The sequence below is a fragment of the Peromyscus californicus genome, unplaced genomic scaffold, assembly GCF_007827085.1.
Source record: "Peromyscus californicus insignis strain IS unplaced genomic scaffold, ASM782708v3 Scaffold_10__1_contigs__length_136768540, whole genome shotgun sequence".
NCBI classification, from domain to species: domain Eukaryota; kingdom Metazoa; phylum Chordata; class Mammalia; order Rodentia; family Cricetidae; genus Peromyscus; species Peromyscus californicus.
In genome coordinates, this window is record NW_026294391.1 from 85500162 (window position 1) to 85509787 (window position 9626).

General features: G+C 41.3%; 1 pseudogene; it reads right to left on the minus strand.

Annotated features, from left to right (window-relative positions):
• Nucleotides 1–6055: 6055 nt before the first annotated feature.
• LOC128115480 (apoptosis regulator BAX-like) lies at nt 6056–7513 on the minus strand (annotated as a pseudogene).
• Nucleotides 7514–9626: the final 2113 nt, after the last annotated feature.

Consider the following 9626-nt stretch of genomic DNA (forward strand, 5'->3'; position numbering starts at 1 on the left):
TTATTTCCTGGGGTGTACATTTCAAGAGTTCAATAGCTGAATCATCATGGGGTACATGTAAGATTGACACTGTAACTAAGTGTCAAACTTCTTACAAAATGATTGTACATTTTTTATTGCCATCAACAATGTAGAATTTCATCCTTAACAAACTTGCCAATGCTCATTTTCATTCAGTCTTTTAAAATTTGGATGTACTCCAAGGATATAGTAATATATCATTGCAGGTTGTCTTTTTAACATTTCTTTAGTGATCAGTGGTGTAGAATTTCTTTTCAAGTGGTTTTTTCATTTCATGTGTTTGTATCTTTTGCAGAGTCTGTATTTAAATCTTTCCCCTAATTTACTTAGGGAAATGTACATTTTTTTATGTTTGGTTCAATATTCTATACTCTAATACAAATCCCCTAGCAACTATATGATATTCAAACATTTTATCCTAGTTGCAAAGATGCCATCGTTCAGCTGTCTGTTTTGAAGAGTCCAAGTGTTCAGTTTTGAGGAAATTTTTAGTTTGCTTACACATAAAATGTTGTTTTGGTGTCTTATTTGTGAAATCTTTACCTAGCCCAAGAGGAATAGGATTTGATTTACTCCTGTATTTTCTGCTAGATTTTGTATAGCTTTGAGGTTTGAAAAAAAATGCCTTAAAATGATTTTTAGTTTAAAATTTTTGTGCTTATGTGAGTGAGTGGGGGGGCATTATTTGTGTGTGTAGTACATGTGCATGTGTGTATGTACGTGACTGTGCACACTGATACCTGTAACAGAGGTCAGAGGACATCAGGTGCCTAGCTCAATAAATGCTCTGCCTTAGACTTTGTGAAACACGTTCTCTCACTGAGCCTATACCTAAGCTGCCAGCAGCCAGCAGCCAGCAGCCAGCAGCCAGCAGCCAGCAGCCAGCAGCCAGCAGCCAGCAGCCAGCACGCACCGATGGTCGTTCTGTCTTTGTTCACAGCACTTGGATTACTGGGGTGTGTGCAGCAAAGCAGGTTTTATTTCATGTGGATGTTGGGAAGCTATTACCCACTGAACGAATCCTGAAAAGACTATCCTACCTGCTCTCCATTGAATTACCTGCACATTTTCCAAAAAATTAGTGGTCAAATATGTATTGTCTGTCTGTTTTTCAATTATTTATTCTTTGCCTCTGATCTCCTTTTTTACTTTGGAGTGCATCATGTTTATAAGAATTTCTGAAACCAGCCGGGCGGTGGTGGCGCACGCCTTTAATCCCAGCACTCGGGAGGCAGAGCCAGGCGGATCTCTGTGAGTTCGAGGCCAGCCTGGACTACCAAGTGAGTTCCAGGAAAGGCACAAAGCTACACAGAGAAACCCTGTCTCGAAAAACCAAAAAAAAAAAAAAAAAGAATTTCTGAAACCAGGCAGTGTTTTCCCTCTGCCTTGATCTTTTTCAAATCCATTTTATAGTATAGTCATAGAAAGCCTAACAATGCTTTCTTGTCAGTTTTTTATTTTTTTAATTAAGAAAATTTTTATTCATTTTACATACCAAAGATCCCCCACTTCCCTCTTCCTGCCTTCCAGCCTCCCCCTCCCAAGCCACCCCAATTCCCTCCTACAAGAAGGTAAGGCCTCCCATGGGGAGCAGTTATGCTGTCTTCTATTAGATATTTATTTTCTGTTTTGTAATGTTTAGTGGTATGTAGATATCAGTGGGCAGACTGTTGCTAACCATTTCATACTTTCTGGTGCTACTGCAAATAACAGTATTTTTTCCCAGCCCTGTGGATCAAATCCAGGGTGCGTTATCTCTAGGCTACATCCTCATCCTAGTAACTTCTAAATTACAGTTGTGATCTACTTTCCTTTCATTGACTTTCAACAGCCAAATTCTTGACAGTAGTTATTGAAGAACACATGCAGTTGCTTATGCTTCTCTTTTGATTCTTGGCAATATTGGTCATTAAAGAAGAAGAAAAATGCCCTAGAGTCAATCCAATAAATTGTCTCTGAAAAAAAAGATATTTCTTTTTTAAATGATTAATGTTTAATCATGTGCATGCATATGAGTGCAGATGCCCATAGAAGCCAGAAACATCAATCCCCCTGGAGGCAGTTGTTAGCCACCTGATTTGGATGTTGGGAACCAAACGTCATCCTCTGCAAGAACAATATTTGCTCTTAATTGCAGAGCCATCTGTATAGCTGTGAAAAAATAATTTCTAAGAGTTTTTTTTGTTTTAAATATATATACTTTCATAATTGAATGTATTGATTGTGTGGCATTTCTTTTTTTCCTTCAACAATTTGTCTCTATGAATTTCTGGTATCTTGGAGTCAGGAAAAGGAAGAAAGAAAGAGAAGAAGGAAGGGAGAGGGAGAGAAAGAGGCAAGGGAGGAGGGAATTACATGTGGGGTTTTGTTTAGGCATTAATATCTGTATCACTGAAGCTTCCAGCTGTGTTTACTGTGTAAGGGAATATAGGGGTACATGAGGTTAATGACTGTGCATCATGTCAGTTTACATGGTTTCCTAGCTCATACTAAAGACAAGATTAGGGTGGTTAGTGGCTGTTTTTCTCATCTCCTCTGGCTAGCATGGTTACCATGGTAACACAATGACTGCAGTGTGATATGGCGCAGATAGACTAGAGCTTCCATTTAGGATTCTTACCTGAAATAGCGGTCAAATGTTGCATTTCTTACACTGCTAGCCCTTCTAGAATAATTAGTGTAAGATTTTCACTTCTTTCCTATTTAAAATACACTTATTAATGAATTTATCAATATGACTCAAGCTCTCATTTTTAAAAGAATTACCCCGTTAATATCATTATATGTTTTGATCTACAAATTGTTTCAGATTTGCCCAGTAGAAACCCCTCCAAGCTGATCTTAGTGTCCACTTGACATTTTCTTAGAAATAATTGATAATGCACTTTGTTGAGCCAGACCCTTACCTAAAGTAGCAATGGCTACCTGAGGGCCTAGGTATGAGGATTTGAAGAACAAATTCACCAAAGTAAAACTTGATGAGACCAATGAGCATATTATTTTCTTACAAAGCATAGGTTAGGGGTTACTTTCAAGGCAAAATCCCACTCAGTCGGGCATGGTGACCTCATGGATGCCGCATCACGAAATCCTGCTTTTAATCTGTCTTTTATTCATCTTAAACACTCTAGTATTTTGTAAGATAACTTGCAACTAGAGGAGGGATTATACCTAGAATCCCAGCTGAGGGTCTCCAGACCCTCCCTAGAGAATGCGGAGAGCTGCATTACCATCAACAAAAGCCTGGCTAGCAATGTATTGTTCTGCTCTGGTTGCCATGGCTACCGAGACAAAGTCAAAGATGGCATCTTTTTATGACCAGAGGGAAAGAAAATCATCATACAACAGTCACCCCTGTCTGTACAGATTTTTCAGGCTGCCTTTTATCCTCTCCCCTTCAGCTCCTCTCTGGGACATTACGGACACAGCTACCAAGACCTCAGTTTGACATCCCCATCCTCTCTCCATCACCGCCTACCTGCACTGTACTGAAGAATACCTTCCTACATGCTACTGCCAAGGGAGGATGGAGCTACCTGATATTTCATGCCATGGATGTGCTGAAATAAGTTTACATCCATTAAAGGTATTTTTGAACAGTCCTAGAATTATTCTGTATGTAAAGCTATAAGCTAGATCATAATTGAGGTATTTTTCTCCTTATATGACATACAAGCACATACAATGCATGCATGTGCTGTATTTTTGTTTTTCAATTATTCTCTTAAGCACAAAATAATGAATTTAGTTGATATACTTATGTATCATTGTACCTTGCTTATATTAAACTGTCTACTACTCTTCCCTTCTTCTCCTTCCCATCTCTCACTGGTTCTTTTCCTCCCTGGCAAATAGTCCTCCTACTTCCAAGTCATGTATAGTTAAAACAGAGCAGTATTTTCCCCTGATAATGGGGTGCATTGGTGCCATCTTGTGGCAGAATTCTGACTTGCAGCATGAACACCATTGGGCAGAGATGGAGGAGTGGGGCACTTTGAGCCAAACCCATGCCACAGAAATTTCTAGAAATCTGGGTAGAAAAGGGAAGAGTTCCAGAATAAAGGGTCACTGTCAAGACTCTAGACATAAAGTACACTCTCATATTACTCAGAAATGAAAGTTCTATGTGGAAGCAGCCAAAAGATAATTTTTGTTTTGAAGTTTCTAGATTGCTAGAAATCTATGTAAGCAAAACTCCATCTCTATGACTTGTTGTACTTGATGTTTTAATTCTGTGATTTATTTTATACTCATTGGCTGAACATCTACTATAAATTACTCTATTCATTAGTAAGAGGGAATTGTGTTAGCATAGGAAGAGAGTAGGATGAATGCTAAATTCTTTTGCAATGTTTTCAATTTTGTGGGATATACTTTTGTCTAGATATTTTTCTATTCTTTATTTAAAAATTTTTTATTCATTTTACATACCAACTACAGATTCCCCCTCTCATCCCTCCTCCCGCTTCCTCCCACCCTCCCCCCGACCCACCCATTTCCATCCCCTCCTCCAAAAGGGTAAGGCATCAACAAAGCCTGGTACATTCAGTTGAGGCAGGACCAAGCCCTGCCCCCTCCATCAAGGCTGATCAAGGCATCCCACCATAGTTAATGAGCTCCAGAAAGCCAGCTCATGCACCAGGGGTAGATCCTGATCCCACTGCCAGGGGCCCCTCAAACAAACTAAGCTATACAACTGTCTCCTGTATGCAGAGGGCCTACTCCAGTCTCATGCAGGTTCCACAGCTGTCAGTCTAAAGTTCTGAGTTCCTATGAACTTGGTTCAGTTATCGCTTTAGGTTTACCCATCATGATCTTGACACCCCCACCCCTTGTTCATATGATTCCTCTTCCCTCTCTTCGACTGAACTCCCAGAGCTCAACCTGGTGCTTGATTGTGGATCTCTGCATCTGCTTCCATCAGTTACTTGATATATGTTCTATGATGACAGTTAGGGTAGTCACCAATCTGATTACTGGGGTAGGCCAGTTCAGGTACCCTCTCCACTATTGCTAGTAGTCTAAGCTGGGGTCATCCTTGCGGATTCCTAGGAATTTCCCTAGCACCAGGTTTCTCACTTACCCTATAATGTCTCCCTCTATCAAGATTATCTCTTTCGCTGGGCGGTGGTGGTGCACACTTTTAATCCCAGCACTCCAGAGGCAGAGCCAGGCAGATCTTTATGAGTTCAAGGCCAGCCTGGTCTACAGAGTGAGATCCAGGAAAGGCTCAAAGCTACACAGAGAAGCCGGGCGGTGGTGGCGCACGCCTTTAATCCCAGCACTCGGGAGGCAGAGCCAGGCGGATCTCTGTGAGTTCGAGGCCAGCCTGGGCTACCAAGCGAGTCCCAGGAAAGGCGCAAAAGCTACAAGAGAAACCCTGTCTCGAAAAACCAAAAAAAAAAAAAAAAAAAAAAAAAAAAGCTACACAGAGAAACCCTGTCTCGAAAAACCCAAATGAAAAAAAAAATCTCTTTCATTGCTCTCCAACTCCGTCTCTCTTCCCCAGCTTGACCATCCCATTCCCTCATGTTCTTTTCCCCCGTCCCCTACCCTCGATTGCCCCCAACCCCCTGTTTACTCATGGAGATATCATCTGTTTCCCCTTCCCAGAATGATCCATGTGTCCCTCTTATGGTCCTGCTTGTTTCCTAGCTTCTCTGGAGCTGTGAGTTGTAGTCTGATTGTCCTTTGCTTTACATCTAGTATCCATTTATGAATGAGTACATACCATGTTTATCTTTCTGAGTCTGGGTTATCTCACTCAGGATGATATTTCAGTTTTTAAAACAATGAATTTCCATCCCCAAGCCCTTGAAAGGAAGTTAAATTAGTCTATTTATTTTTTATTATCTTTATTAGTTGTTGCTATTTCTACATTGGAAGTTTTTAAATGTATTTCAGTCATTTTTTTCAAAGTGGACCTGAGGTTTATTGTCCCCTCCCCAGGCCACCATTCCCATCCCACCCAATAATTACAAAAGTAAGAAAAATGCCTGTCCCCTGTCCCCATTCACCGTGGAAAAAAATTCCATAATTTATGAAGAAAAGACACAGTTCAAAGCTGCTGGTGGCCTCAGCCCATCTTGTCCCAGACGGTGAGATAGGCAGTGAGAACTCCAGACACAAGAATGGCCACTGTCTACCATGTGGGGTTCCTGAAGTGTGAGAGGAGGCCATTCCAGCCACCCTGGTCTTGGATCCAGACAAGCAGCTGCTCTTGGAGGAAGTCCAGTGTCAGCCCATGGTGGTTCTGATTGGCTTGGACACTTGGTACACAGGACCTTGAGCAATCAGTTCACTACCAAAGTAGAAAAAGGCAGCAACCCGGTCCCAGCTGAAGTTGCGATCAGCAAACCTCTCAGTTGCCACATAGAAGATGACCCTGGGTGTGGTCCATATTCATGTCAGCAATCATCTTCTACAGCTTCATGATGCTGTCCAGATCATCTCCAATTAGACTAAGACCCTCACTCAGCTTCTTGGTGGATGCATTCTGGGGTGGCTGCTGCAAGGTCAGCTCAGGTGATCCTTGATCCTGGATGAAACCCTGTAGCACAAAGCCGCCTGCCTTCATGATCTGCTAGAGATGGTGGGCTTGCTGCCGCCTCTGAACTGCTCCCCTGACTGGCCCATCACCCATCACCACCACTGCCTATTTCAGTCATTTTATTTGATATTTGAATTGTTCCATCTTTGTGACATGGAATTCCTTTACCTTAACTTCTGGTCTTTTTGAGGCCTTATTGTAGCAGACTTAACTGATACATTCTTTATCCCAGTAGTGTGATCATTCATTTCTCAAAAGTGGATTTCCTTTTAGTGGGAAATGTTTCTAGACTGCTCAACCTAGAGATTAGAGTTGCTTACTATGGTTGCATTGGAAGCTCGCCCCTATCCTTTCACTACGTGGATCTAGAAAATGTGCATTATGTTTTTAAGAGAGTGTGGTGGTTAGTTTTAGTTGCCAACTTGACACAATCTGAAATCACCCAGGAGTCTCAATGAGGGATTGTCTAAATTAGGTTAGCCTGAAGGCATATCTGTGGGGGGTTATCTTGATTATTTGGAAACCCCACCCATCGTTGATGGCCTCATTCTCCAGGCTGGGAATCCTGGATTAGATAACAGGGGAGAAATGGCGACGAGTCCTTGAACAGATGTATGAATTTATTGCTCTCTGCTCTTGGCTTCGGATGTAACGTGATTAGCTGCTTTGAGTTCCTGCTGCCTTGACTTCCCTCACAATGATGAATTGTAACCTGGAATGGTGAGCCAAATAAACACTTTATTCCTTAAATCCCCTTTGCCAGGATATTTTCATCACAGCAGTAGGAAAATAAACTAAGACAGAGTTATACATGATTAGCTTCCATATAGAGAGGGTCCTCCATCTTATTACTGGTAACATGGATTGGTTATTGCTTTAACCTTCGAACTTTAAAATATGTACAATTATAATGCCACTTTTCTCCCATTCTATGGGTGAAAATTGCCATGTTATATGTAAGTGAATACTAACAACATTTCTATAGAGATGAAAGTCGTCTGTATCTATCTTGTCCAGAAAGTAGTTACTAGCTGCCTGTTAATGTTGAATATCTAAAATATGTTGAGTACAACTGAAGTACTAAAGTTTCAATTGCATCTAAATCTAATCCATGTATGGTTAGTGCCTATCTATTCTGTTGGACAACAATAGCTCAACACGTTTTTTCCATACCTTATTTTTTCTTTTTTCTTTATTAAGAAATTTTCTACTCACTCCACATACCACCCACAGCTCCCCCCTCCTCCCATCCCCATCCCTCTCTCCCAAGCCACCCTGCATCCCCCAAATCAAGGTCTCCCATGGGGAGTCAGCAAAGCCCAACACACTGAGCCTAGGCAGGTCCAAGCCCCTTCCCACCAAGGCTGTGCAAGGCGTCACACCATAGGCACCAGATTCCCAGAAGCTTGCCTGTGCACCAGGGACAGATCCTGATCCCCCTGCCTGGGTGACCCCCAAATAGTTTGAGCCAAACAACCGTCTTCTGCATTCAGAGGGCCTAGTCCAGTCCCATGGGGGCTCCACAGCCACCAGTCCACAGTTCATGGGCTTCCACTAGTGTGGCCGGTCATCTCTGCACGTCCTCCCATCATGATCTTGACGTCCCTCGCCTGCAGTATCTCTCCTCTCTCTCATCAATTGGATTCCCGGAACTCAGCCTGGTGCCTGGCCGTGGATCTCAGCATCTGCCTCCATCAGTCACTGGACAAAGGCTCTATGATGACAGTTAGGTTATTCACTAGACCAGTCACCAGAGTAGACCAGTCCAGGCACCCTCTGGACCACTGCCAGCAGACCAAGGTGGGGTCATCCTTGTGGATTCCTGAGAGCCTCCCCAGCACCCTGCCTCTTCCTATTCCCATGATGTCCTCATCTATCATGGATACCTTACTTTTTCATATCTCAATATTTCCTGGACATTACTACATTGTAGTAGAGAGGGGAAGTTTTTGTTGCTTATTACATGGGCATAATATGTCAGGATATATATGCACTATATTCAATCCCTATCCCATTGGAAAACATATACCAACCTAATATTTTTTCATTGTTAGGAATTGTTCTGCCAGAAAAGACAACGTTCTTATGCCACCCCTCCCGTTTCTGCATTGTTTCATTGAGATAGACTCTTATAGAAGAAATTGTTTTTTCTAAGACACAATTCCTATATCTCATAAGACAGAAAATTTGAAACTGATGACATTTGGAAATAAGCAAGAAGTAAAGTTTGTTCATGTAGTATGCCTTTTATTCCACCAGATTTTTTGACTCTTGATTTCTTTCTATCATGACAAGGTGAAGGAATCTGTAATTGAGTCCTGCATACAGGAAACATTGTGGAGGCCAACAAATAGAAAAAGACTCAACCCAGAACCTGCGGTGATTGATAGGATACAGTTTCGTTGACACCCATTTTCAACCTTGCTGAACCATTATTATCCATTACTCTTCTATACTTACATAGAACAATATTCAGTATAGAAACAGTGGTTAGGAGTGTGGGTATGGGATGAGTAAGATTTAGATTTTACTCTGAAAACTGTTACCAGCTGGATACAAGTCCTAGAACAAGGAATTTATCTGCCATATGTTCTGTAACTGTTCATGAATTTATTTTTCTCTATTATTATTATTATTATTCCACCATCCATCCAAAGAGTAAACAGTTGAAGTTAGTATTATGCTGTCATGTAAAAACTATGTATCATGAAATTTTACCTTTACTATTGAATGCTGAATATGCAGATTAAGAGATGACTATAGAAAACTCTTGAGCAGATCTCGGCACATAGCACTGCTTTATATGATACTTTTCTAGTTACATGTACTATTCCAGAATTGGAACTGGGTCCACAAGCAAAGAGTTAATTAAAAAATGAAATTAGGTTGACAGCGAAAAGTTATCAATGATTTAACTTATCTATGAATCCTGTGTGCCACAATATTAACTTTCCAGGCAAGATATGACCCCTGGTACAATACTGGCACAATTATTCTAGGAGTAACTAACACTTTCTGATTAGATCTGAAGCCCACTCCCTAGGAGGGAATACAC